This window comes from Equus quagga, chromosome 2 (genome assembly GCF_021613505.1).
Source record: "Equus quagga isolate Etosha38 chromosome 2, UCLA_HA_Equagga_1.0, whole genome shotgun sequence".
Lineage (NCBI taxonomy): Eukaryota > Metazoa > Chordata > Mammalia > Perissodactyla > Equidae > Equus > Equus quagga.
In genome coordinates this window covers 116,992,143-117,016,274 of record NC_060268.1, presented here as the reverse complement: position 1 = coordinate 117,016,274, position 24,132 = coordinate 116,992,143, and the positions used below count along the sequence as shown (strand labels likewise).

The 24,132-nt window shown below is 43.8% G+C and overlaps 1 long non-coding RNA gene across 1 annotated transcript; it reads left to right on the top strand.

The window, feature by feature from the left end:
* Positions 1-10,251: 10,251 nt before the first annotated feature.
* On the top strand, positions 10,252-11,403 carry LOC124236441 (uncharacterized). The gene is made up of 3 exons (XR_006887724.1): positions 10,252-10,465; positions 10,617-10,764; positions 11,023-11,403. It is a non-coding gene; the product is annotated as an uncharacterized LOC124236441 (long non-coding RNA).
* Positions 11,404-24,132: the final 12,729 nt, after the last annotated feature.

Below are 24,132 nucleotides of genomic sequence, written 5' to 3'. Positions count from 1 at the left end.
CCATTCCTTTCTTCTTTAATAGTAATAGGGTTTTCATCTGGGCTGCGCAGGATCAAGACTCTATTTCCTAGATTCTTTTGTCCCTGGTGTGGCAACATGCAGTACTAAGTCCTGGCCAAAGGTCTGTGAGCGAAATTATTAGATGCAACTTCTATGTGATATCCTTAAAGGGAAGGGCTGTGATCTCTTTCTACTTTTTCCTCCACCCTGCTGCTTAGACCATGTTGAGGGTGGAGCCAGTCAGTTTGGAGAATACCAACAAGGACGACACCACAGGGATGGCAGAGCAACTGGAAAAGAGGAGCCTGGTCTTAGACACATGAGCTGTCATATTAGCCTTGGGCTTTCACATGCTTGGATGACTATGGGAGAGAGAAATCAATGTCTGCTTTGTTTACATCCTGATTATTTTGGTTCTCCCTTAGAATACTTGAAATTTATCCTAATGAAAACAGCCACCAGAGAGGTCCAGTTTACCCCAAGCTTTGCCTCAGAGCTTAGTCCACTTGCAGGGCAGAATTTGGATGCAACAGTGGGGGCAGTGAGGGAAGTATCCATGAATCATGAAACACAGAGGCTCAAAATCTCCACATCATTTCCACTCCTCCTTCTGTCTTCTACAGCCACCCAGACACTGAATCTTGCCTTGTCTGATGTTGGAGCCTTTTTCGTTGACCACTGCTTCCTGCGTCCAGTTCCTCAGGGCTGGTCTTGGTGACATTAGAGGCTTCCTAGAAGCTTTCTCTGCCTTCTTCTTTCTTTACTCCTATCTGGTCTATACTCTGATATCAGATTAATTTTGGTAAAATAGCTATTTCAGTATCTTGATTTTTCCCTCATAGATCTCCAAAGACCCTGACAGTATTGATTACCTCATCTTCTATCTTTCCCTCAAGCAAACTTTCCTTGCCTGCTGGGTTAATCAGATGTCCTCTGGAACCCATTAGTTCCATTTCCACTTCATAGTGCCACTTCTTTCTCCTAGTGTCCCCTGACAGTGGTGCCTCTTCTTTTTCCTTTTCCTTTTCCTGTCCAAAGTCAGCCCATTCACTGCAGTGAGAAGGCCACGCTCAGTCCTGCTCGCTCTGACCTCTGCTTTTTCTAAAGCCCCAGCCACTTGCAATTGGTCATTTAATTATTCTTGGTATGATACGTCTCTTACTAATTCCCATAGCTCATGGACTCATTAGAATTTTGGAGTTGTCAATGATTCAGATGTATTTTTCCCCAGCTGGAATATAAATTCAGATAGTGCTAATCAGACCCCTTTTTTTACAATGGGACCCCCAACTACTGCTTTGATCATATTAGAATAAAACTCGGCATTAAACTCTATGGGGCAAGCAAGTGCTACAGTCCCTAGGACGGAGCTCCTTGGGCAGTGTGCTCACAGGCAGGGTGGGCGCCCACTGTGCCCTGGGAAGAAAGTCACACCCTTGCTTCCTGTTTGGAGTTTTGGAGGAAACAGTGGTGTGACAGCCTCGTGTATGTGAAGTGAGTAGGGGGCGTCTCATCCGTGATGCCAGGCTCTGGAGTTTCTCCCTTCAGTTGAATCAGTGATCACAGTGGATCCCATTTCTGGTCTCCCTGTGTCAGAAACATGAGAAGCAGGATAGCAGAGGCCACGTAGGCAATCTGGTGATTTAGACTGATAAGAGTGGATTTCTTTTTCTAGAAAAGCCTATATAAACTCCAAGACGACCTCTGATTCCAAACATAATGACAGGCATTTAGTGGGAGCATAATATATGCTTACTGGCTCTCTGAAAATTGTGTGGCTCCCCTTAACTTCAGCTGTGGATCACAGCTCTGATCTCAGAGAAGAAATCATCCGCAAGTTTCTCTTTTCCTTGTCACATTGCTTCTGAAAGCCTTTCTCCAATGTCTAGCCAGCCTGGTTTTCATTGCCTGCCTGATTTCTGCTTCTGCCTGCTTTGTTTTTTGTGCTCTTGACTATGGCTACCATATGGAGAGTGAGCTACTGTGGTGCCCTCACAAATAATAAGACCTTCTAGTGTGCTGTGGTTTTTATTTCTTTTCTTTGCAGGAGGCAGTAGACTTCAAAGTTTTGGTCTAGCATTTAAAGGCGGAGTGGAAATAATGAGCACTCAGATGCCTTGGGCACTCAGACAATTCCTCTAGCCTGGCAAGATTTAAGTGGAGGTGTAGAATTTGTTTAAAAAAAGAACTTCCGTATCTTAGTGATTTAGCATTTATTCTGTTGACAGTAGCAGGTGTTTGCTCTGAAGCTTAGTAATAATACGAGGTAAGGATGAGTCATAATGTCAATCATTTTCTTCTAACTTCCATAATATTTTTCAGTTGAGGGAGCTTCTAAGTCAGTGAAAGGAAAATCACGGCTCTGCTGGTCATCTGGGAGCTGCAGGAGCTGGGAGTGTGGTTCGGAGCAGGTCAGGGTGTGGTCCTGTCAGAGCCCACTGCGAGGGCAGCATAGCTGGTGCTCCAGCCTGCAGGGCCCTGGAAGCCCTGATGGGTTGAAGTGCCTGCAGGGCTGTCACCATGATTTAAAGCTTCGAGAACATAAATTAGTAGGAGGTAGGTTGAGGGTGGATGGTGTCATTCTGACCCTGAAAGGCCTCCATCAATCAGTGACAGCAGAGCCCCAGCAAACTCCCTTCCAGCTGGTTTCTGGAGGCCTCCTTCCCACTCTGCTCAGACAAGTGGAAAGAAAGGACTCCTTGAGTGGGCGGGATGTGGCCAAGGTGGCCTGCTGGCTCCTGAGCTTGTAGATCTGAGCAGTTGGGTTTCCGCTGGAGCTGTCGGCTTTGCCTCCTGACACAGAGCCTCAAATTCTTGCTCCAGTGGGGACCCAGGTTCTGTGTTTGGAGGGATCTGACTTTGACAGTGGTGGCGATGAGAGAGTCTTTAATGAAACAAACTGTCGTGTTGGAGGAACACAATGGAGCTCTCTCTGAACAGTGGACAAAAATGGTTTGTTCTTTCCTTCTCCTCTTTGTGCTTTGTTAACAGAAATTCCCTGGCACATCTGTGCCCCAGCATACTGCCAAAAGCTTGGCTGTGTCCTTGCATAATCCTGGGGGACACTGTCAGAAGGTCGGCTGTAAGTCCCTCATCTGAAGGCAAATGAAGGGCTAACACCCTGCCAAGATCCTCAGGGTGTCTAGTTTTAAGGTTTAAACTTGTTCCCTGTGGCCACCCTCTCACCTCCATCCCAGTTCATCAACTCCTCCCTGTAGCTAGGGTAGAAATCTGGGATTCAAAGAGTCTTTAGTGTCCTTCTATAAGACAAGAACATCCCACCGTAACCAGGAGTCACGTGGTTATTTCTCATTATTCTCTTCAGTTCTGTGCTCCAGCAGGCTTTACATTTTGTGGAAGGGCCAAGGTCAGTTGGGGTAAACTTTACCCCTGAACTCCTTTACTGCTTCTGCTAGGCAAGTAAGCACAGCCTTATCTCTGAGGACGGAACAGAGTGGGGTATGTGACCTCCGAGTGACTCTTAGGATCTGAGGACTCAGGTTCAGAGGTCTCTGTACCTTGGCCAATTGGCTTTCTTCTCTTCCCTGAAGTGCCAAATGCCTTTTCCCACCCATGAGAGGAGACTTATTACAGTGAAGTTGCCCCAAGCCCAAGGTTCCTTAGCCCACCCCTTTGTCTCTGCGGGCTGCTCGCGCACGCATGGAGGGACATGATGTTTTCATGGGGCAGGGGCAGAAAGTCTACTTCTGGGAGGGCTTGTTCCTTTACCTGGAACAAATGGTTCCAAACCATTTTTGTCCACTGTTCAGAGAGAGCTCCATTGTGTTCCTCCAACGCGACAGTTTGTTTCATTAAAGACTCTCTCATCGCCACCACTGGCAAAGTCAGATCCCTCCAAACACAGAACCTGGGTCCCCACTGGAGCAAGAATTTGAGACGGGAACCACCTTCACCCTAAAGCTTTGTTGGTTTTGGTTTCCAGGGGAATCAGAATAAGGAAGGAGCAGTAGACAGACCAAGCAGCTTGTCACTCCTGGAAACACTCAGTGCACACAGATGGGAGGGCAGAATTATTTGTTCCCTCAGCATGTAGTCTGTCTCCCACAGGCCTTTTGCTTACTGTGTCTATCCCAGCTCTGCCACTTTCTGGCTGTGTGGTCTTGGACAATTTACTTTACATCTCTGTATCCCATTTTCCACATCTAATAAATTAATTAATAATAGTATTATCTCATAGGATTGCTGTGAAGATTAAATGAGATAATATAGGTAAAGCTCTTAGAACAGGGCTTATAGTAAGTGCTCAAATATTGTTTTTGTTAACATTTTCTGTATATCTGTGTGTGGTTTTTATTTTTATTTTTTTTGTTTTTAGTCAAGGATCAGATCTCATTTTGTCTTTTCTTTGTGTTTTGAATTCAGACAGTGTGAACTCAATCTGCCTGCCTTTGAGACTTTTCAGTCTGAAAGATGACTTGCATTTTGGGAACAATTCTCTCAGCATTCCTTCAGGAAACCAGCTGCTTGGAACTGTTCCCCTCTCCCTTCTTACGCCTCCCGAATGATATATTCCAAACACAGAACCATCTCCAGTATGGCTGCCGTTTTCTTGTTTCTTTGTGAAGCATCATTGTTATGTCCATGTTGCCATCCCAACGTGATTTAATGTGGGCTCAGAAGAGCCAGCAGAGGGAGCCAAGCGGCTGTTTCCAAGCTCTCAGGCCAGGCAAGTGCTTCTCTCTGAGTTCTGACAGTACCTATAGATCTTTCTGTTGGAAAGATAGGAAACTCCCTTGGCAGGGAGATTCTCTGTGTACTTACGCAGATAGACGTTTAGGAGAGAGAAAGCTGTCTATTAGAGCTGCTGAGAGCTTTGCAGTCATACGAAGCTGTGATGAGACTCAGTGGTGCTGCCTTGAGCAACTGGCTTAACCTCCCTTAGGCATGGTTTCTTTGTGTGTAAAAATGGGGATAACCCAATTCACCCTCATGGGGATGTTGAAAGGGTCACTGTGTGGTTAACAGAGATCTCAGCCATGGAGGCATTTAGGAAATGCTGAGTCTTATGACTTGGGGGCCACTGAGGCAATTTCAGGGCACCCCAACAGTTCACACCTGCCTTTTCTCTCTGCTTGCCCATCCACTTCCTTTTCCTCTCCCTGGGGCTCTGCTTTCCCTCCCTCCCCTTCACTGCCTGTATCTGAGGCCTGGGACTGCCTAACCCCACAGGCCAGGATAGCTAGAGGAGGAGATGAGAAACCAGAGGGTTAAGAAGAAGGCCACTGTGAACACTTGCCTGCTTTCCCTTCACTTTTCAGATGCATTATATATACTTCACCTGGGCTCTTGGTCCCTTGGAAGGCAAAGTTAACCACAAGCCTCTCAGCAAACCCACCCCCACTCCACACCGCCAGAGATATGGGATGTCAGCAAGAATAAAACCCCAGAAGAGAGTTCCTTATGGCCTAATGCACAGAGCTGGAAATGCTGTGTGGACATCACCCTGGGTGGTGTCTGTCCTCACCACACCTGGGCAGCCAGGTGGCTGTGAGCAGGGCTGCACTAGGGGCCTGGGTTCCTGGCGGCGATGGGTTGGGGACTGCGGGGTGCAGCCCCAGCTGGGTCAGAGGAGGGTCAGGAGTAGTGTCCAGGCTCAGCTTGACTCAGGGACCTGCTCAGGTCTGGGTTGATGCCACTGGTTTGCTTTGGGCTGGGTCTGGAAGTCTCCATGCCTCCTATCCTCCGGAACTTACAAGAGGCTGGGTCCATCCTGCAACTGGAGGGCTGGTCTTGACATCTTCTGTCCATAGCGGTGTGTTTAGTTTGTTCCCATTGAGACCTTGGGTCTCTTAGTGGAGGCAAAAGGGCCTGTGGGTAGAGTGACCAACTTGTCCTGGTTTAGTCTTGAAAGTCCCAAGTCCCAGGAAACCTCTCGGTCCCAGGGAGGGTTGGCTCCTTCACAGACGTGGCACATAAGGCTTTAATCTCAGGTGAGATCCCTGCCAGAGAGCTGTATGGCTCCAGGCTATGACAGGGGCACCAGGGAACACAATCCTGCTCAAGAAGAAATAACCGTGCCATCTCCTCCCACCACTAGAATTGATGGGGGAGCCAGGCCAATGAATAAGGGAGCCAGGCCAAGCCACTGTCTTCCAGAGTTTAGTAGTGAGAAGGCCAAAGGAGGACTCATGCCAAAAGAGGACACTTGGAATGGCTTCCTGCCTCTGTCCAGAAGCCCCTTCTCCACCGCCCCTGGCCCCCAGGAGTAGGCACTGGAACCTCGGCACCCCGACCTGGGGCAGGCTGCAGCAAGCCCTGCTGGAGAGCAGCTTGTGGACCTTTCCCTCTAATTGGCTGCGTTTTCAGCAGTCACTTCCTCTGCCTGCAGCAGAACTCATAAAAAGCCAGGCTTTCTTCCATACCTTTGAAAGTTCAAAGGAACCCGTATCCTGGGGAGATCTGGCAGCAAAAGCACCTGGATCTGAGGGTACTAAGGACTCTGGGTGCCCCCCTGCCCTGTACTGCTTGTCAGTGTCAGCGTCCCGTGCTCTGGGGAGGGGAGGTCCAGCCCTTCCCAAGACCAGCTCTCTTCTCTTTTATGGGATGGGGCTGTGCCCTTTAACCCTGTGCTGCATCCTGTAGCAGGAACCCTCATGGCCACGGAGGAGGCCATGAAACAGATGTCAAGCCCATCCTAGAGCAAGCGTGTGATGAAGCTAAATTCAACGACGGCGAGGGGCCAGCCCTGCTCTGGTTACACGCTGCCTTTATGGCTCTGCACCAATTGCATTCCTGCTCTTCTCTGGAGACCCTGGCCCCTGGGTTTGATTGGCAGGTGGCACACAGGCAAGCTTATCTGAGCCTGAGGCGCAGATGTGTTCAGGCTGGGAGTAGGGTTTGCAGGGTCATAGGCGCAGCTCTTAGGCATTGATTGGACTTGATTCTTCCCCAGCATCCAAGCTGGTATTGTTGGTGTATAAACATCTTAGCTGCTCCCCTAGACTTCAGACCAATAGAGAATTTCTAGGGGAAACTGAAAGAGCTCTTGCTTTCTATCCCAGTTGGTGGCACTTACAAGGTGTCTAAGGAATGCTTGTTGGAATGGATGAGTAAATTCCACTTACAGAACAGGAAACTGGGATCCGGAAAGGGGACCTGGTTTAGTTACTCGAAGGTGTCTAGACACAGGATAGGGCTAGACTGGAGGGAAAACTCTTTTTAAATACACTTTCCTCCCTGTGGTGACCTTCACTCTCCTCTACTACCCGTCAGACCAAGAGGCAGGTGCTTGTTAAATGGCACGATGTTTATTTACAGTGGAAGGCTGGCCAGCACCTTCTCTATTCCCTGCATCCTACTTTTTTCCCCTCAGCCCTCAGCCTTGATGCCTTAGGGATCAAATCGCCTCAGGGTGGCTCAGTTTGTCAGAGATCCAGAAGGCAGGCCCTCTGGGTTTTCCATTTGTCCAGCGTTTGCCTGAGCCCCTCTGCAGCCGGTGGGCTAGTATGTGGCATCTGTGTTCACATAATTTGTGATATCTTGAGATGGGATGTCTGCCTGTTGCTTCATATCCCCAGCTTCTAGATCATCCAAGATAGAGGTGACGATTAAGCACTCCCTTTTCCCCTAACACACACACACACACACACACACAAACATACACATACAAACACACATATACAGAAACTCACACTACGCACTCATACAAACATGCACACACACATGCACACACACATACATACCCGCTCCCCGCCACTGGTTGAGGAGGTGGGCTGTGAGAGAAGATAGGCACTTTTCATCTGTACTTAATCACAACATGCTGTACAACAATTGTGCTGTAGGATTTTTCAATGTGTGTCATTGAAATTGCTCTAAGTTTTACTGATAACAATAGATTAATGCTATAAAAATAGGTATGCTTTTTATCGTCTGCAGCTTCTGAAACATGGTCATTTGCTTCATGTTTAAAGAATTTGAGACAGCAGTATCCCTGATGGCTTTTTTATGTTATTAGTTTGCTTCTCAAACTCATCTCCTAAATCCTGCCATGGTGAGTGTCACGCCAGCCCCACCCAAGTTATGAATGTCATCGCTGAGCTCTGCATTAGTGAGGTTTGAATTCAGCCTATCTGACCACATTTCTGATTGTGATCTGTTTTGTGCAATGAGTCACCCTGCTGACCAAGCCACCAGCATCTCCCTGCAATGGGGGCTCTGTGTGGGGCCAGCTTGTCCTCCTGACCAGCCTTCACCTTCAGGGGACAACAGTGGCTCTCGCTGTCACAACGTAATGGGAAGAGCTCAGAGGGGAGCCTGCCAGACTGGCTTTGACTTCTAGTTCTGTCACTGCTGAGTGCTGAAGCTTAGCATTGTTGTGGTGTGCTGCCCCTCAGTTCCCCTGGGACTCAGGTGTGTCTTTCAGTCCTCTTGTGAGCTGTAAAAGAGAGATTTTAGTAAAACTTCTGAAACTGGTTTTATCATCTTCATTGCGACCCACTAATGAAATAAATTTGGTGAGTTGTGATCAGCATTAAAAAAAAGAAATAAAGTAGAATAAATATTGAGTACAAGATTTCTTTTTGGGCTGATGAAAATCCTAGAATTCTAAAAGTTCCCAAAGTAGATTATGGGGTGTTTGCACAACTCTGGAAATATACTAAAAACCATTGAATCATATGCTTTAAATGGGTGAAATTTTTTTTCATTGTGACTTTTTAAATTAGTTTTTTATTTTTAAAAATTTTTAAATTTGAGTTCATAATAGTTTATGTCATTGTGAAATTTCTGTTGTACATTATTTCTTGTCTGTCACCACACAGGTACTCCCCTTCACCCCCTGTGCCCACCTCCCACCCCCTTTCCCCTGGTAGCCACTGAACTGTTTTCTTTGTCCATGTGCTTGTTTATATTCCACATATGAGTGAAATCATCTGATGTTTGTCTTTCTCAGATGGCTGATTTTGCTTGGCATAATTCCCTCCAGGTCCTTCCATGTTGTTGCAAATGGGATGAATTTGTCTTTTTTCTGGCTGAGTAGTATTCCATTGACACATCTTCTTTATCCAGTCGTCAGTCGATGGGCACTTGGGTAGTTTCCATGTCTTGGCTAATGTGAATAGTCCTGCAATGAACATAGGGGTGCATATGTTTCTTTGGACTGTTCATTTCAAATTGTTTGGGTAGATACCCAGTAGTGGGATAGCTGGGTCATATGGTATTTCTATTTTCAGTTTTTTGAGGAATCTCCATATTGTTTTCCATAGTGGCTGTGCCAGTTTGCATTCCCACCAGCAGTGTATGAGGATTCCCTTTTCTCCACACCCTCTCCAACATTTATTGTTTTTAGTCTTAGTTATTATAACCATTTTAACAGGCATAAGGTGGTATCTTAGCGTAGTTTTGATTTGCATTTCCCTGATGATTAGTAATGTTGAACATCTTTTCATGTGTTTATAGGCCATCTGTGTATCTTTGGAAAAATGTCTGTTCATATCCTTTGCTCATTTTTTGATTGGGCTATTTGTTTTTCTGATGTTCAGTTGTGTGAGTTCCTTATATACTATGGAGATTAACCTTAAATGGGTGAATTTTGTGGTATGTAAATCATATCTCAATAAAACTACATATAAAAAAAGATTAGCGAGCCCTAAAAAAATCCACCAAGCTGTCCATTTGAGATTTGTGCAGTTTATTATGGTATGTTAGACCTCAATTAAAAGTTAAATATATAAAAATAGGATAGAAAATATCAGAATACCTCAAATGTAGTAAGGGCAAGCATTGTTTTTATGACATATACATGTAAATGTGTCTCTGTGTGTGTGTGTGTGTGTGCTGGGCTACAATAAAATGCATTTCTAACTCTGGGTTGTTGCATAAAATGTAAAGTCATTGGCCTACATCTGCCCAGTCAGAGTAGGCATTTAATAATGGTTATTTATACCCTTCCTTCTTTTCTTTTCTAGAAACACAGATCATGCTCATTTGTCATTGCCCTTAGAGTGCTGGCGTGTCTCTGACACTGAGAGCAGACGTCCAGACTAGCTATAGAGGCCCCCATCCTTCCCCCTTTCCACGTGCATATGCACACACACATACACACACAAGTAAGTCAAGCTCTCTTTTCCAGTTAAATAAACATCACACCCTCCAAAGGAAGAACAAACAGCTGGCTTATCCCCAAAGAAAATATGCCTCCGGGCTTCTGGTTTTGGAGGTTTTGTAATGTTTATTTTTCAGCATTCTCTACTTGGCTACTTCCGCCTTTCCTTTGGTTTTAAATACCACAGTTTAAGTTAGCTGCCGTGTTCCGTGACCCTGGGTGGTGGATTGTCTTCATGGACGTGGGGCTCCCCAGCCCCTTCCTCTTCTAGAAGTGGAGAGCCGGTGAAGCTTGTATCCAGGACCTGAAAATACAGAAGCATGGCTGTTGTGTGGTGAATGGATGGCAGGGGTCTCAGCTACTGCTACCACCAGGACGGATGTGGATCGTTGCTCAATCGAGGTACATAGATTAAGCCATCAAGTGCCCTTGACCTGCTGAAGAGGATCAAGGTGAAAACAGCCTTGTGATGACTCTGTGTCACCAGGGATGAGAAGAGTTGTTTTATGTTGCTTTCTGACGATTCTGTTTCCCTTTGGTTGTTTGCCCTCAGGACACCTTTCATGACTACAGGAGGGGGCTGGTGGGGATGTGTTGGATGGAAAGACCAAGTTGGGAATGACAGGTGTGGCAGCTGTCTCCTCACTGAAGTCTGGAAAATCAGGGAATGTTGAAGAATTATTAGAATTTACTCTGGTTTTGTAAGTTGTGTGTTCAAATTTCATTTCATATTATAGAGTAAAACAACTACTAATTTGTGGTGACATTGCAACTGATTTGGGGTAGAGGATTGGGCTCTGATTGTAACTAGCTACCCTGGGAGGGCCGTGTCAACTCTTTTAGGCCCCTGGGGGTCCCTAAGTGCCCAGAGCAAGGGTGGACATTTTTATTTATTATTTTACATATTTATTGTTTTTATATTCTTTTCTTCTTCTTCTTCTTTTTTTTTAATCAAGTAGGTGGTCCATGGTGGATGGTACATGGTGGCGGTTAATCCCAGACCTGAGAGTCCCCTGCCTGGCGAGAGTCCGGCTCTGCCTCTTACCTGCAGCACGAGCTTTGTGTCTCAGTTGCTGCATCTGCAAAATAATAGCAACTCACTCATGGGATTTTGTTTTTATTGTGGTAAAATGTACATGTGATAAATTTACTGTCTTACCCTCTTTTAAGTGTATTGCTTAATGGTATTAAATACATTTATAATGTTGTGCTACTGTCACCACTGCCCATCTCCAGAACTCTTTTCACCTTGTAAAACTGAAACTCTGTACCCATTAAACAATTCCCCCTTCTCCCCTCTCCCCAGCCCCTGGCAACCATGATTCTACTTTCTGTCTCTGTTAATTTGACTACTCTGGGTACCTCATATAAGTGTAATCATACAGTATTTGTCTTTCTATGACTGGCTAATTTCACTCAGCATAATGTCTTCAAGGTTCAGCCATGGTGTAGCATGTGTCAGAATTTCCTTCCTTTTTAGGGATGAATAATATTCCTTTGTATGTGTAGACCACATTTTGTTTATCCATGCATCTGTTGTTGGACGCTTGGGTTGTTTCCACATTTTGGCTAGTGTGAATGATGCTGCTGTGAACACGAGTGTATAAACATCTGATCAAATTGCTGCTTTCATTTCTTTTGGGTGTGTTCTCAGGAGTGGAATTCCTAGGTCATATGGTAATTTCTTTTTTAATTTTCTGAGAAACTATTATACTGTTGTCCATAGTGACTGCACCATTTTACGTTCTCACCAGCAGTGCACAAGGGTTCCAGTTTCTCTACATCTTTGCCAATACTTGTTATATTCTGAGGTTTTTTTTATTATAGTTCTCCAGGTTTTATTTGAAGGTTAGATGAGAGAATATATGAAAAGCACTTAGCATAGAGCCTGGCTCCATAAATGGTAGCTGCTTTTGATATTTCAGATTGTGCTTCTCATTTTATAGAAGTTAAGTAAGTGATAACTTCCTCAGAAGCCACCCAAATGCTTAGTTGTCACCTCGTAGATCACTGGTCCCTGAACTCCAAGGGTGTGCAATTGGACCGGAATGGAGTTCAGTTCTACTTTGGAAAGGCCCTGCAATGGCTTAGGGTCATGTCAAGTTTTGTGATTTATTTCTATTTTTATGTTTTGGTGAGGAAGATTGGCCCTCAGCTAACATTTGTGCCAATCTTCCTCTATTCTGTATGTGGGATGCTACCACAGCTTGGCTTGATGCATGGTGTATGTCTGTGCCCGGGATCTGAACCTGTGACTTATGGGGTGCTGAAGTGGAGCATGCTGAACTTAAGCACTATGCCACCACACTGGCCCAAGCTTTGTGATTTTTGAGGGGAGTGGTGTGGCTTTTAGGGCACCCCAGAAAGGAAGGTCCTTTCAACATAACCTGTCAGAGTCTTTTTCTTGCCTGGGTTCCCACTCCCTCACTGGTTTTATTACCTGGCTTGTAAACATAAGCACTCTATATCAAGAGGAACAATGAGAATATCTTGCTTATATTCCATAAACTCTTCTAAGAAAAGGTATGGAGATTAAACACAAGATGTATCTTTGAATTATTATGGAAATGTTGGAAAAAACAACTTTATTCACACAATCAATTTATTTAGTAAGAGAATATTTGAAATGGAATAACTTGCAAGATGAAAAATGGTCTTTATTTTCTTGAATGAGGCTGCATATTGGAGAAAAGAACAAGATGAACATGATTTTAGATAGGAAGACAGCTGACCAAATGGTAATCATTCCCTGACTGTAACATTCTGGAAGAGGCTGTGAGAAGCAGGACCAACAAGTGCTGTGTGCACGCTATTTCTCAGCCAGGCGCTGGCTGAGTTCTACTCTGTCCTCTGCTCCTTCAGCCAAAAGCTGTGCATTTTAGCTGTAGATTTCTGTACCACATTGACTGTGAGGGTTTATACTGTGTCTGGTAAAGAGAAAGCCAGAGAAGTGATTTTTGGATTAGAAACGAAAGAATCCAGTAATGTTAAAAAAAAAAAAAAAAAGGAAAAGGATAAAAACTTCCTTCAGTCTGGAATTTTGCTCAAAAGATTCAGAACAAGTTTTTAATAGTCATGTTTCCATCGGCTTGATAGTTCCTCGCCCCCCTGTTTGAAAACAAACTGAAATGTCAGAGTAATCGTTTTTATTTAAATTTTGATTGTCTTTAAAAGAACTCCTTGGAGGACACTACAGCTACAGCTATCTATGTCTGTGCATCTATTGCACACACATACATATATCATGTACATACACACACGTATCTTATCTGTGTATACAGGAATTGATACCAGTTTTATAGGGTGGTAGCTGATAAAATCTAGGTGGCCTTTTTTAAGAAAAAAATATAAAGAATCTTACTTTACAAAAATTTCCAGAAGCATGACTGTGTTAATGCATTGCTCCAGCGCCTCCCAGGTTCTCGCCCGAAGCCTGAGCTTGGTTGCCTCCCTAGCAATCTGTGTCCGGGCGTATGTAAGGTCTCCCCCATTTAGAGGCTCCTGAGGGGTGCTCTTTATTACCTACTTTGCTCCATTGTGCTTGAGTTTGAATGAAATGAGACACTGTAATGGTAACTAGCAACTAGATATGAATAATCGCTCCACATCCATGGACCCTCCCCATCTTTACTGCCTACTCCAAGGCCAGGAAAAGCATTTTTTTAGAGGTGAATCCAAGTGCTTTGGTCTTGAAGAAGAAAGATGAGAAAAACAGCAACAGTGGCAGGAGTGGGAGGGAAGAGAAAAAAAGAGAGAGGGGGTTGCGGGTTGGGTGGGGGTGGCAGAGTGGTGATGGCTGCAGAGTATTCTTCCAGGTGTGGGAGAAAATGGAAAAGTCAGTGGTTTCAGGCTGAGCTAAAAATGGCCTCTCCTTAAGATCAGAGCAGGAGGTTGGGAGGCTGAATTATTCATGAGAAGGAAATTGGCCGGCTCACTTCTGGGAGCCCCACTAGAATGAAAGCACTTGGTTTGAAGGGAGCTAAGTTGTGTGGTTGCTGCTGATGTCTCTGGGGCACAGTCATGTCCTCCTCTTTCCTGGCACTCTAGGAACCAGCCTGCCCTGGGGCAGCCGGTACAGACCTGACCTCCCGCCCCTTTCCCCTCTACTCCTCCCCCTCTGCTTTGGCAGAGTGGTCAGGAATGACCTAACAGCTAGATGTCTTCAGGGTCAGGGTCTTGTCATCCTGCTCCTGTCCTCTTCTGTGTGTCCATCTTCTGTCCTCAGAGGCACAGGATCTGTGCACAGGGAGGGGGAGAAAGCAGGCAGGCCCAAACACAGGGGTCCAAGTTAGGAGAATGGAGAGAGACTGGGGAATGTGCCCCATTACAGGGCTGTGGCATCTGAATGCCACGTGTAGCCTGGATTGGATCCTGGGTCAGGGAAAATGGCTATAAAGGACATTATTGGGCAATTCAAGAAGCTGGTATATGGATTAAAGAATAGATAATTGCTTCAGTTTTAAACTTCCTGGATTTGAAAATTACACTACTATTATATGAAAGAACATCCTTGTTCTTAGGAAAAATTGCTGAAGTATTTAGGGGTAAAAGGGAATGATGTCTCTGCAACTTACTTTCAAATGGTTTAGAAAATAATGATAATTATATATGTATATATGTATGTATATATTTATATATGTATATAGAGAGAAAGCAAATGTAGCAAACTGTGAATAATTGGCGAATAAAGGGTATCAGGGAGTCCTTTGTACTATTCCTGAATCGCTTCTGTAAAGTTTGAAATCATTTCAAAATAAAAAGTTACAAAATAAAAAAGCAGAGGGTATGGAGTTCTTAGGACCATGTTTCTTGGAGTGCTTCCCCAGCTGTCTGTTAGAATTCCCCAGGTGTTTAAGGTACAGACTCAGGGAGCCAACCCACGGGAAGTCTCCTCCCGCAGGTTTGGGATGAGGCTGAGGACATGCATTTTCCACGAGCACCTCACAAGATTCTGATTCAGGCAGCCAGCAGCTGCCACTTCCTCCTCCAGGCGGACGTGCTTACAATCTAGCCCGGGTATGCCTTGTCGGAGCCTCTCCCTCCCCCATCTCTATTGTCCCTGGCTCATTGTAAGTGTGCAGACTTGCTTCTGAGCCAACCCTGTTGAAGGCAGAGCTGGGGCTGGTTTAGGATTAGGTCACCAATCTAGAGCACATCGTGATCCCATGTTGACCGGATACCTGCTCTCCTTGTGTCTCTTCACTGACGTGGTGTACATGGTGTCCCTAGAGATGGTCTCAGAGTCATTCAGTCCTCCTAGGAGCCTGGGGATAATGTTACTGACATCGAGGGAGGGCTCCATAAAAGGCCATGGAGGTGATGAGGGTGCTGGTGTTGCTGATGCTGCTCTGATGTAACCATTGGTAATTGATGTGCTTGGGCAAAGAAGGAGCTGAGAATGAGGGCGTGGGTATAAAGCACACCAGATAAAGGAAGAGACAAGTACAGGGTGCGAGGGTGAAACACAGAATGGGTTTGCAGCTATCAATTTGCTTGTTCGGTGAATGAATATTTTTTGGTTCCACACGTGTGAGCACCTGAACACGATCAAGGGCAACAACAGACACAGCCCCCTTTTCTCTCCTGAACTCAGTCTGGGCTGGATCTCCTGGTGGGTTCGAAGAGTGGGAAGGCCAGCCCTGATCTGTAATAGAGCCTTAGGAAGGGAACAAGTGAGTGGGAAATAGCACTGTTTGGCAAGTTTGGCGCCAGATGAGTGGGATGAGGAGGGAATTCCTGGATATCAGGGAACTCGTTTTTCTGCAGGTCCTGTCAGCCTGGCAGCTAAAAACCACAGTGTGTGCCCCAATAATAATTATAAAAAAACTCCAGCTTTTGTCTCAAGCTCTCACCAGTGGCCTTTGTAATCATCAGGGGTTCCAGAACTGCAGGCGCCTTCCCCTCTTCTACCCCACAGTGGCCCCTCTCTTTTGCTGGCTCCCTATCGCCATCGCTGCAGGCAGCCTTTTGCTGCCCAGTGTAAGGAAGGTCTCAGCTAACTTCCTGTCCTCTCCAGAGCGGTCCTATTTATTTGTTTCTTATTTACTTACTTTTATTTAACTCTTATTTGTTGAGAAGATAGTGCACTCATGGAGTTGAAAAATAAAAGGTATTAAGGGTACCTAATGAATAGGGCCCCTGCCATGCCTGCCTCCCAGTCACCAGTCCTCCCAGAAGCACCCAGTATTTCTCATTTCTGGTGTGTCTTTCCAGAGTTGGTTTCTCTACATTAAGGAACAGATTTTTCTTCACTTTAAGAACAAATTCTAGCACATTTTAGGTACTACTTTGTACCTTGCTTCTTTCATCTATTTACAAATATATCTTGGAGAATGTGCCCCAACAGTCCATGAGGAACTTCCCTGTTCTTCATGTCACTGCATAGTATTCCACTGTATATATGACCTATGATTTAGTTAATTGATTCCCTGTTAATGGTCGGTTTAGTTGTTTCCACACTTTTCCCATTGTAATACACAAATGAGTATAATGCACGTTAAATTCTCAAAAGTAAGATTGTCTAGTCAAAGGATATGAGCCTTAGTAGGGTTTTTTTTTTTTTTTTGAGGAAGATTAGCCCTGAGCTAACATCCACCACTCACCCTCTTTTTGCTGAGGAAGATTGGCCCTGAGTTAACATCCGTGCCCATCTTCCTCTATTTTATATGTGGGATGCCACCACAGTATGACTGATAAGCAGTGCGTAGGTCTGCGTCAGGGATCAGAACTGGTGAGCTCCTGGCTGCCAAACCAGAGCATGTGAACTTAACCACTACACCACCAGGCCAGCCCTAAGCTTTAGTGGTTTGGATGGATACCACCAGATTTCCTTCCACTGAGGTACTGACCGACATGGCCTCCAACCATCATACGTGCCTATTGTACCACACCCTTGCTGCCATAAAAGATCACGAGGTTTTGGATATTTGCATTTTTATTGGTGAAAAAAAATCTTATTGAAATTTTAATTTGCATTCCTCTTATTATAAGTGGATTTGGACATCCTTTCATGTTTAAGATCTACTTTTATTTTGGAGGACTCCCACCCCCACCCCCCTCCACCTCTGTATCCTTTGCTGTTTTTCTTTGGTGCTATTTTTTTTTTCCTTTTTATTAAAAAGGGGCTCTTTATATATTAGGTCAGGTTAGTTCTTTGTTAGTGATGTGAGTTGAAACATGTATTTTCCAGTTTGTCATTTGTCTTTTAGCTTTATTTATGTTAGTTTTTGCCAGGCATATTCTAAAACATTTGTATGTAGTTGAATGGATCAATCTTTTCTTTTACAGCTTCTTTTTTGTTTCATAATTAGAAAGGTATTCTTTATGCCAAAATTATTTTAAAAAAATTATCCCATGGAGTCTTCCAACACTTTCACAATTTAAGTTTTTGGGTTAAAAATTGAAATCCGTACTACATTTATCCTAGTGTAAGATGTGAAGTGTGAATTCCACTTCATTTTTTCCACAGATGGTTATCCAATTGTTCCAACACCATGTTTTCTGCACTGATTTGAAGTGCTGTCCTTTTCATACACTAAATTTTCATTTACACTTGGGTTTATTTGTGGACTTTTAATTCTCTCCCATTTATATGCCTATTTTTCATCAGTGCTTATTAATTTTAACATGTCAATATTTGCTTGGGCTTGGGCTGGCCCCTTATTACTCTTCTTTTTCAGAAATATCTTGACTACTTTGTTTGCTTATTTCTATATATGATCTTTAGGATCAGCTTATCAAGTTAATCTTCTTACTATTTCATTTGGATTGTTTATTTATGTGCTATTTATTTGTATAGGAAGTTAGGGAGAAATGACATTTATGATGTTTCCCAATCCAAGAATATGACAGGCCTTTTTATTTGCTCAGGATATTTTTTATGTGTACTACAGTAACATTTTAATTTTTTATATAGATTTTTACTTGAGTTTTGTTGAGTTTATTTCTAAGGGCTTTTTCTTTTTTCTATTGCAAATTACTCTGTTTAATATATCCTCTAGTTGGTTGTGATTAGTGTATGTTGAAGGATATTGAGTTAATTATTTCCATGTATAAATGTAAAATTCACTCTCCTTACTGAATTTTCTTATTGTTTGTGAAAAAGAAACACTGAAAGGGAGTTTTAATGATTAGAAATTAGTTTTTTCCTTCTTCCCTTTAATATTTATTCATGGGGTAAATTCTTTATCACTATTCAGTTCAAGTTTTCTGGTGCAAGTGATGACTGTTGAGTACTCTTTACTTTGACGGAGCTTGTTAGATGACTTGTCATGGATGTCCTTCCAGTTGTACTGGTGTATTAAGAGTTTTATGTTATTTATGTTGATGCCAATATTTTTTGTCAAATCAGCAAAAAGTTTAAATATTTTTCCAATGAATTCTATGATTCACTTCTCTTCATTAGTTGAATAATCAAACGCAAGAGCCTGTTAACCGTAATCTATTATTTCTGCTAGAAATCTATTTCTTCCTATTTAATGAATTATAGCTTTCAGTACGGTCCGAAGTTTCTTTTGATTACAATTTGCTTCTTGATATCAAAACAATTTCTATCAATTTCTTTGCTTCTACTTGTCACTTTTGTTTCATGTCCCACTAATTTGTATGTGGATTTTCTGTTTTTAAATAAATAAATTTAAAGATGAGAAAAAAAGTCCCTTTCGTATATGTCCCAATCAGGAATCTGTAATTATGTTCCAAAACATCTTTCAGTTGAAGTTCTAGCGGCATATTTAAGCTTTAACAAGCTTTTAACAAACATTTTGCATTTTTTTTGTATTCTCTTCCCTGTCTTCGAAAATACATTTTAGAGTACTTAAGAGGTTGTTTAGTCATGCGCACGGCTTGAACAGTTCATTTCTGAGCCTCTGATAAGAGCTGGGGACTCCCTGGATTTGAGGTTAGCGGTTTGCAGTCGCTTCTGTGTATAATCGGCTGCTGCTCGCTTCCTGGTGTGGAGCACCTCCCGGGAACAGCGCACCGCCGCCCCTCTGCCTGAGCACGGGATGTAGGAGCCCGTTCTGCAGCTGCCCGCTCCAAGTCAGCGCGGACAGAGACGGGGGTCCTAACTGATCGCAGTTAAGATAGATTATCTCTGCAAAGGTTCAGTAGCATGCAACCGCATGAAGGCTGCAGCTCTTCACAGGCCTCACAAGGACAGCACGGGTGGGTGGCTGAGGCACAGCCTCTCCAGCCTCGCACGCTCTGCCTCTGCCTGTGCACAGGCCCTGTGGCTTCCCTAGTTTCTCTTAGAGAATCAAAGGTCCTTTGGTGACTTTTGATCACAAACTCCATCTCAACTAGGTAATTAATTAGTGTCCCGGCTTGTGTGATAATGAAAACTTCTAACTTGATTCGAAGTTGCACCAACACCTGCTTCTCCTGCTGGGCCTTCTGCTGGTTAGGACTGAGAGGGGGTTATAAACTAGCTAATTCCAAGTACAAATTTTACTTTTGATCATTTTCAGTTGATTCTCTTATTTACTTATTTATTTATTTAAACATTCGCACCTGAGCTAACATCTGTTGTCAATCTTTTTTTTTTCTTTCTTCTTCTTCCTAAAGCCCCCCAGTACATAGTTGTATATTCTAACTGTGAGCCTCTGGTTGTGCTATGTGGGACGCCGCCTCAGCATGGCCTCATGAGCGGTGCCATGTTGGTGCCCAGGATCTGAACTGGTGAAACCCTGGGCCGCTGAAGCGGAACATGTGAACTTAACCATGCGCTGGCCCTAAATTCTCTTATTCTTTTTCAGGTAAACAATCATATTGTTGGAAAACGATGTTAGCTCCTTTGCTGCTTTTTTAGCTCTAATTTATTTTCTTGTCTAATTGTTTTGGCTAGCATGCAGAGAAGAATTAACATGGCAGACCTGAAATCCTGTCCTTGGAAAGGTCTGCTTACAAGGTTGGCCCTTGGCTGCCACCTAGGAATTGGATTTCAGGAGTGTCTCACCAGGCCCAGAACTGCTAAGAGTGGCTCACTGTGCCTGAGCTGTTCATAGAAACAATATGGTTTATGCTAAACACCTGCTTTCTTTCCAGGGTCTGGAATTTGGGTACTTGCCAGGCAGAGGCAGCTTACGTGATCAGCCCCTAGTGAAAACCCTGGGCACGGAGTGTCTACTGAGCTTCCCTGGTGGGCAGATCTCACAGGGGGAATTAATCCTGTGTGTCTCGCCTGGGAGTCTTGGAAGCTTGCGCCTGGTTTTCTCTGGACTTTGCGCCATGCGCCTTTTCCCTTTGATGATTGTGCTCATGAGTACAACTATACACTGAGTCCTGTGAGGCACCTTAGTAAATCACTGAAACTGAGGGTGGTTTTGGGGACCCCTGACACAGCTAGACACTCTATTTGTTGTGGAGTCACACTTGAATGGTGAGAAATGCCCCGTCCCCCCATATTAAGATCAGTTATTAACCCACAAACTGATAGAGTCAGAAGACCCCTCTTTCCTGCTATTCAGCTGAAGCACTGTCTCAGAGCCTGGGATGCCTGTTAGAAATGCAGTTTGTCTCCCATTTCCAGAGCTCCTGACTGAGGAGGCCAGGGAACCAGGGACTTGGCACCACATAGTAACCAGCACCCGATGGATCTGGCCCTGATGGTCCTCTCACAGCCCATTCATCTGCTTTATCTTCTCTTAGGTGTTTGTCCTGAGAGGTTTCTCTTCTGTTCTTCTTCTCAACTTCCCTCCTCTACCCCACACCTGGCCAAGTCCATTGGGGTGTGGATGTGGGGGAAAGGATAATGCCCTGCGCTGTCCACTCATAACTGCTCCTCTTTATAGATTCCTGCTTTCCTTATCCCGCAGCTCACTCAACTCTCCTGGTATGGGAGATGTCTGCTGGGATCCAGTTCAACACTCAAAAGGCTAAGAAGTGGTCTCAGTTTCCTGATGGGACTGGGAGCCACCCACCATCAGCTCCAACTCAGGCTAGTCACTTTCTCTTTCCTCTATGGCGGGCCAGACCCTGAAACTGCCCAAATGCACAGTGGTGCTTGGTACTGCTTAGACTCTGCGCCAGGACCCCATCTACACCTGGCTAAGAAGCTTCAATTTAATTCAGGGATCATGATGAGCCGTGGAAAGTTTGTTCCAAGATTAAATCCATGTTCGGTGGTGATTAATCTGAATGTACTGCAATGTGGTAGGGAAGATGCTTTGACATCAAGGGCAACCAGTAGGGAACCGGTACAATCATCTGGCTTTGAAGTCATGGGACACCGATAAGAGGAATGGCTGACTGGGACCTTGGCAGAGAAGGACTATTTGAGAGTGATGAGACCAGAGTCAGACCTTTTCAGTCATGGGGTCAGTGTCTCATTTTCAAAACAATAGATTCTTTCAGGCTCCTCTCCCCACCCCCAATCCACTCTGCACACCACAGTAGGAATAAATTTTCCCCAAAGGCCACTTTCATCATCTCACTTCCCTATTCAATATTAGCTGGTGAGTGGCTCCCACTTGCCTCCTTCATCAAAACCTGGCTTATCAGCTAGTTTTCAAGTCCCCCCAAAATTGGGTCCCACTAACCTGATTATAATTCCCTAATATTATATTTAAACATCCTAATGGTATATATGTATGTTTATATATGTATATACACACACCCATACATACACACCTATATATAAATATATATAAAATACATATCTATATATCCCTGCATATATATGCCAGTTTTCTCACTGTCTCCAATAGACACAGTTTCTACTCATGTTCTTGCTTCCTCCCTAATGTCACCATTTCTTCTTTCATGTAGTTATCATTCTAGAAAGCCTGGCATAGGTTTGAGCTATTCTGGAACTGACATGGGGTTTAGGGCTCTTTTTAAGCCAAGTTCCAAGTGCTTTTTGCAGCCTTGGGGCTGTTTTCAAAAGGTCCAACGAGCAAGTACGAACTGGGAGTAGCCAATCTAAAGGACAGTAGGGTGAGCTGCTATGTGGCTGCTCTGAGGCTCTGCCGACTCACCAAAGGCTGTCCTCTGCGGCAATTCCAGGCTGACCAAGGCAGCTGTTATTACACTTAGCAATCAACGGAGGGAATTTAGCTATATTTTTCACATTGTACCTGTAAGACATTATCAGAGGTCAGGTTTAATCAGAACATTGCATTCAATTACAGAGCTATAGCAGCATATTTTTAAAAAATTAGTTATTTAAAAAACTTTTAAAATTTTAATTTATTTAAATTTATTTAGTAAAATTTAATAAGTTTATGTTAAATTTATTTAAAATTATTCAAATTTAATTAATTAAAATTAAATAATAAATTAAAAAATTTAAAACACAAAGACCTTAAAAAAGTTTTAGCTATATAAATAATTTGTGTTTATTGTAAAAATTAATAGCCAAAAGTTATTAAGTAAAAATTTCTTCTGAAACTGCCCATTTTTAACACTTGTTGAGAATCCTTTCTGATACTTTATGCATAATATATATTATCTATATCATTTCTGTGCTCTTTTCCACAATTAAGATTCCGCCATATACATGTTCTTGTTTTGTTTCCACGCATCTGTCTCCATCAGCCATGTTCCCTACTGGTGTGTAGAGAGAGCTCGTGTTGTTTTTAATGGATGCAGAGGATCTTGCTATATGGATGCTCCACTCTGTGTTTTAGCAATCCTCTCTTTTTGGACTTCTGTTTTTTCCAGTTCTTTTGCTATTAAAGACAATATTGAAATAAATATTCTCATGCAAAAATATCGTTGTACATTTTTGAAAATTTATCTATTGGAGAAATTCCTGAAAGTGTAATTGCTGGGTCAAAAACATACATATTTATAATTTCAACTACCAAAGTGCTCTCCAAAAAGGTTGTGCTGCTTTATTCTCTCACTTACAACATTTGAGAGAATAACTCCATCCTTGGCTGCACGGCTGAGGAGGAGATATTTTCTGCCTATTTATGCTCTCACACAGTGGCATGCAGCAGTGAAAGAGCACTAAGATGGGACTTAAGGAATACTTGTAGAGCCAGTTTGGTGTAGTGAAAAAATCAGAGAGTTTGGAGACCTGAATACTTTGAATTTTTTTTTTTCCTGAGGAAGATTAGCCCTGAGCTAACACCTGCCAATCCTCCTCTTTTTTGCTGAATAAGACTGGCCCTGAGCTAACATCTGTGCCCATCTTCCTCTACTTTATATGTGGGATGCCTATCACAGCATGGCTTGCCAAGTGGTGCCATGTCTGCCCTGGGATCTGAACTGGTGAACCCCAGGCTGCCGAAGTGGAACATGTGCACTTAACCGCTGTGTCACAGGGCCGGCTCTTAAAGACTTTGAATTTAATTTTGATCCCACCATCCATTAATAGAATAAATCAGGGGAAATTTAATCTCCATGAGAGGGCAGACAATGCTCCCCTTGCAGTGCTGCTATGACAGTTTAATGAGATAATATATGTAAAGGGCAGTGATAGACATTGTTTTATGTGTTTGTCAAATCTTGTTTCCCTTTACTCTTCCTTGTCTACATTTCCTAGCCTCTCTTGCAGCTAGGTGGGGCCATGTGACTGGTTCTGGCCAATTGGATGTGGGCAAGAAGGATGAAAGTCATCTCCAGGCTCTATCCTTTCCTCTGGAATAACAGGGACATGTGTTGAGATGTTAGAAGGACATGCACCCCTGGAAGCAGCCTCTGCCTCTGCATGGAGAAACTCTGCCCTGTGTCCAGCCCACATCAGACTACACAAGATCAAGTAGACTGTTGTTCTGGTAAGCCATTGAAATTTCATGGTCTGTGGCTTGAACAGTATGGTCAAGCCTGCACTCACCAATATGAGGGCTTAGTGCTGCAGACGCTCTGCAAGTGTATGTATTCTTTCTGGCTTCAAGATTGGATCTGAAGCTTATTTCGTAAGCTTGGGAAGTTCTTTCCTGGGGCCTCAGCATCCTCAACTATTAAATGAGAGTGCAGAGCTCAGTGAACCCCAGTGCCCCTCCCAGGTCTTGTACTCAACAGCTAAGAGTCAGTAGAGGGCAGTGCATATGTGTAAATCCTCGGTACCTCAGGCCCAGGTGCCAGGAAAGCTCAACAGCAAGACAGAGTAGCATGGGGTTATT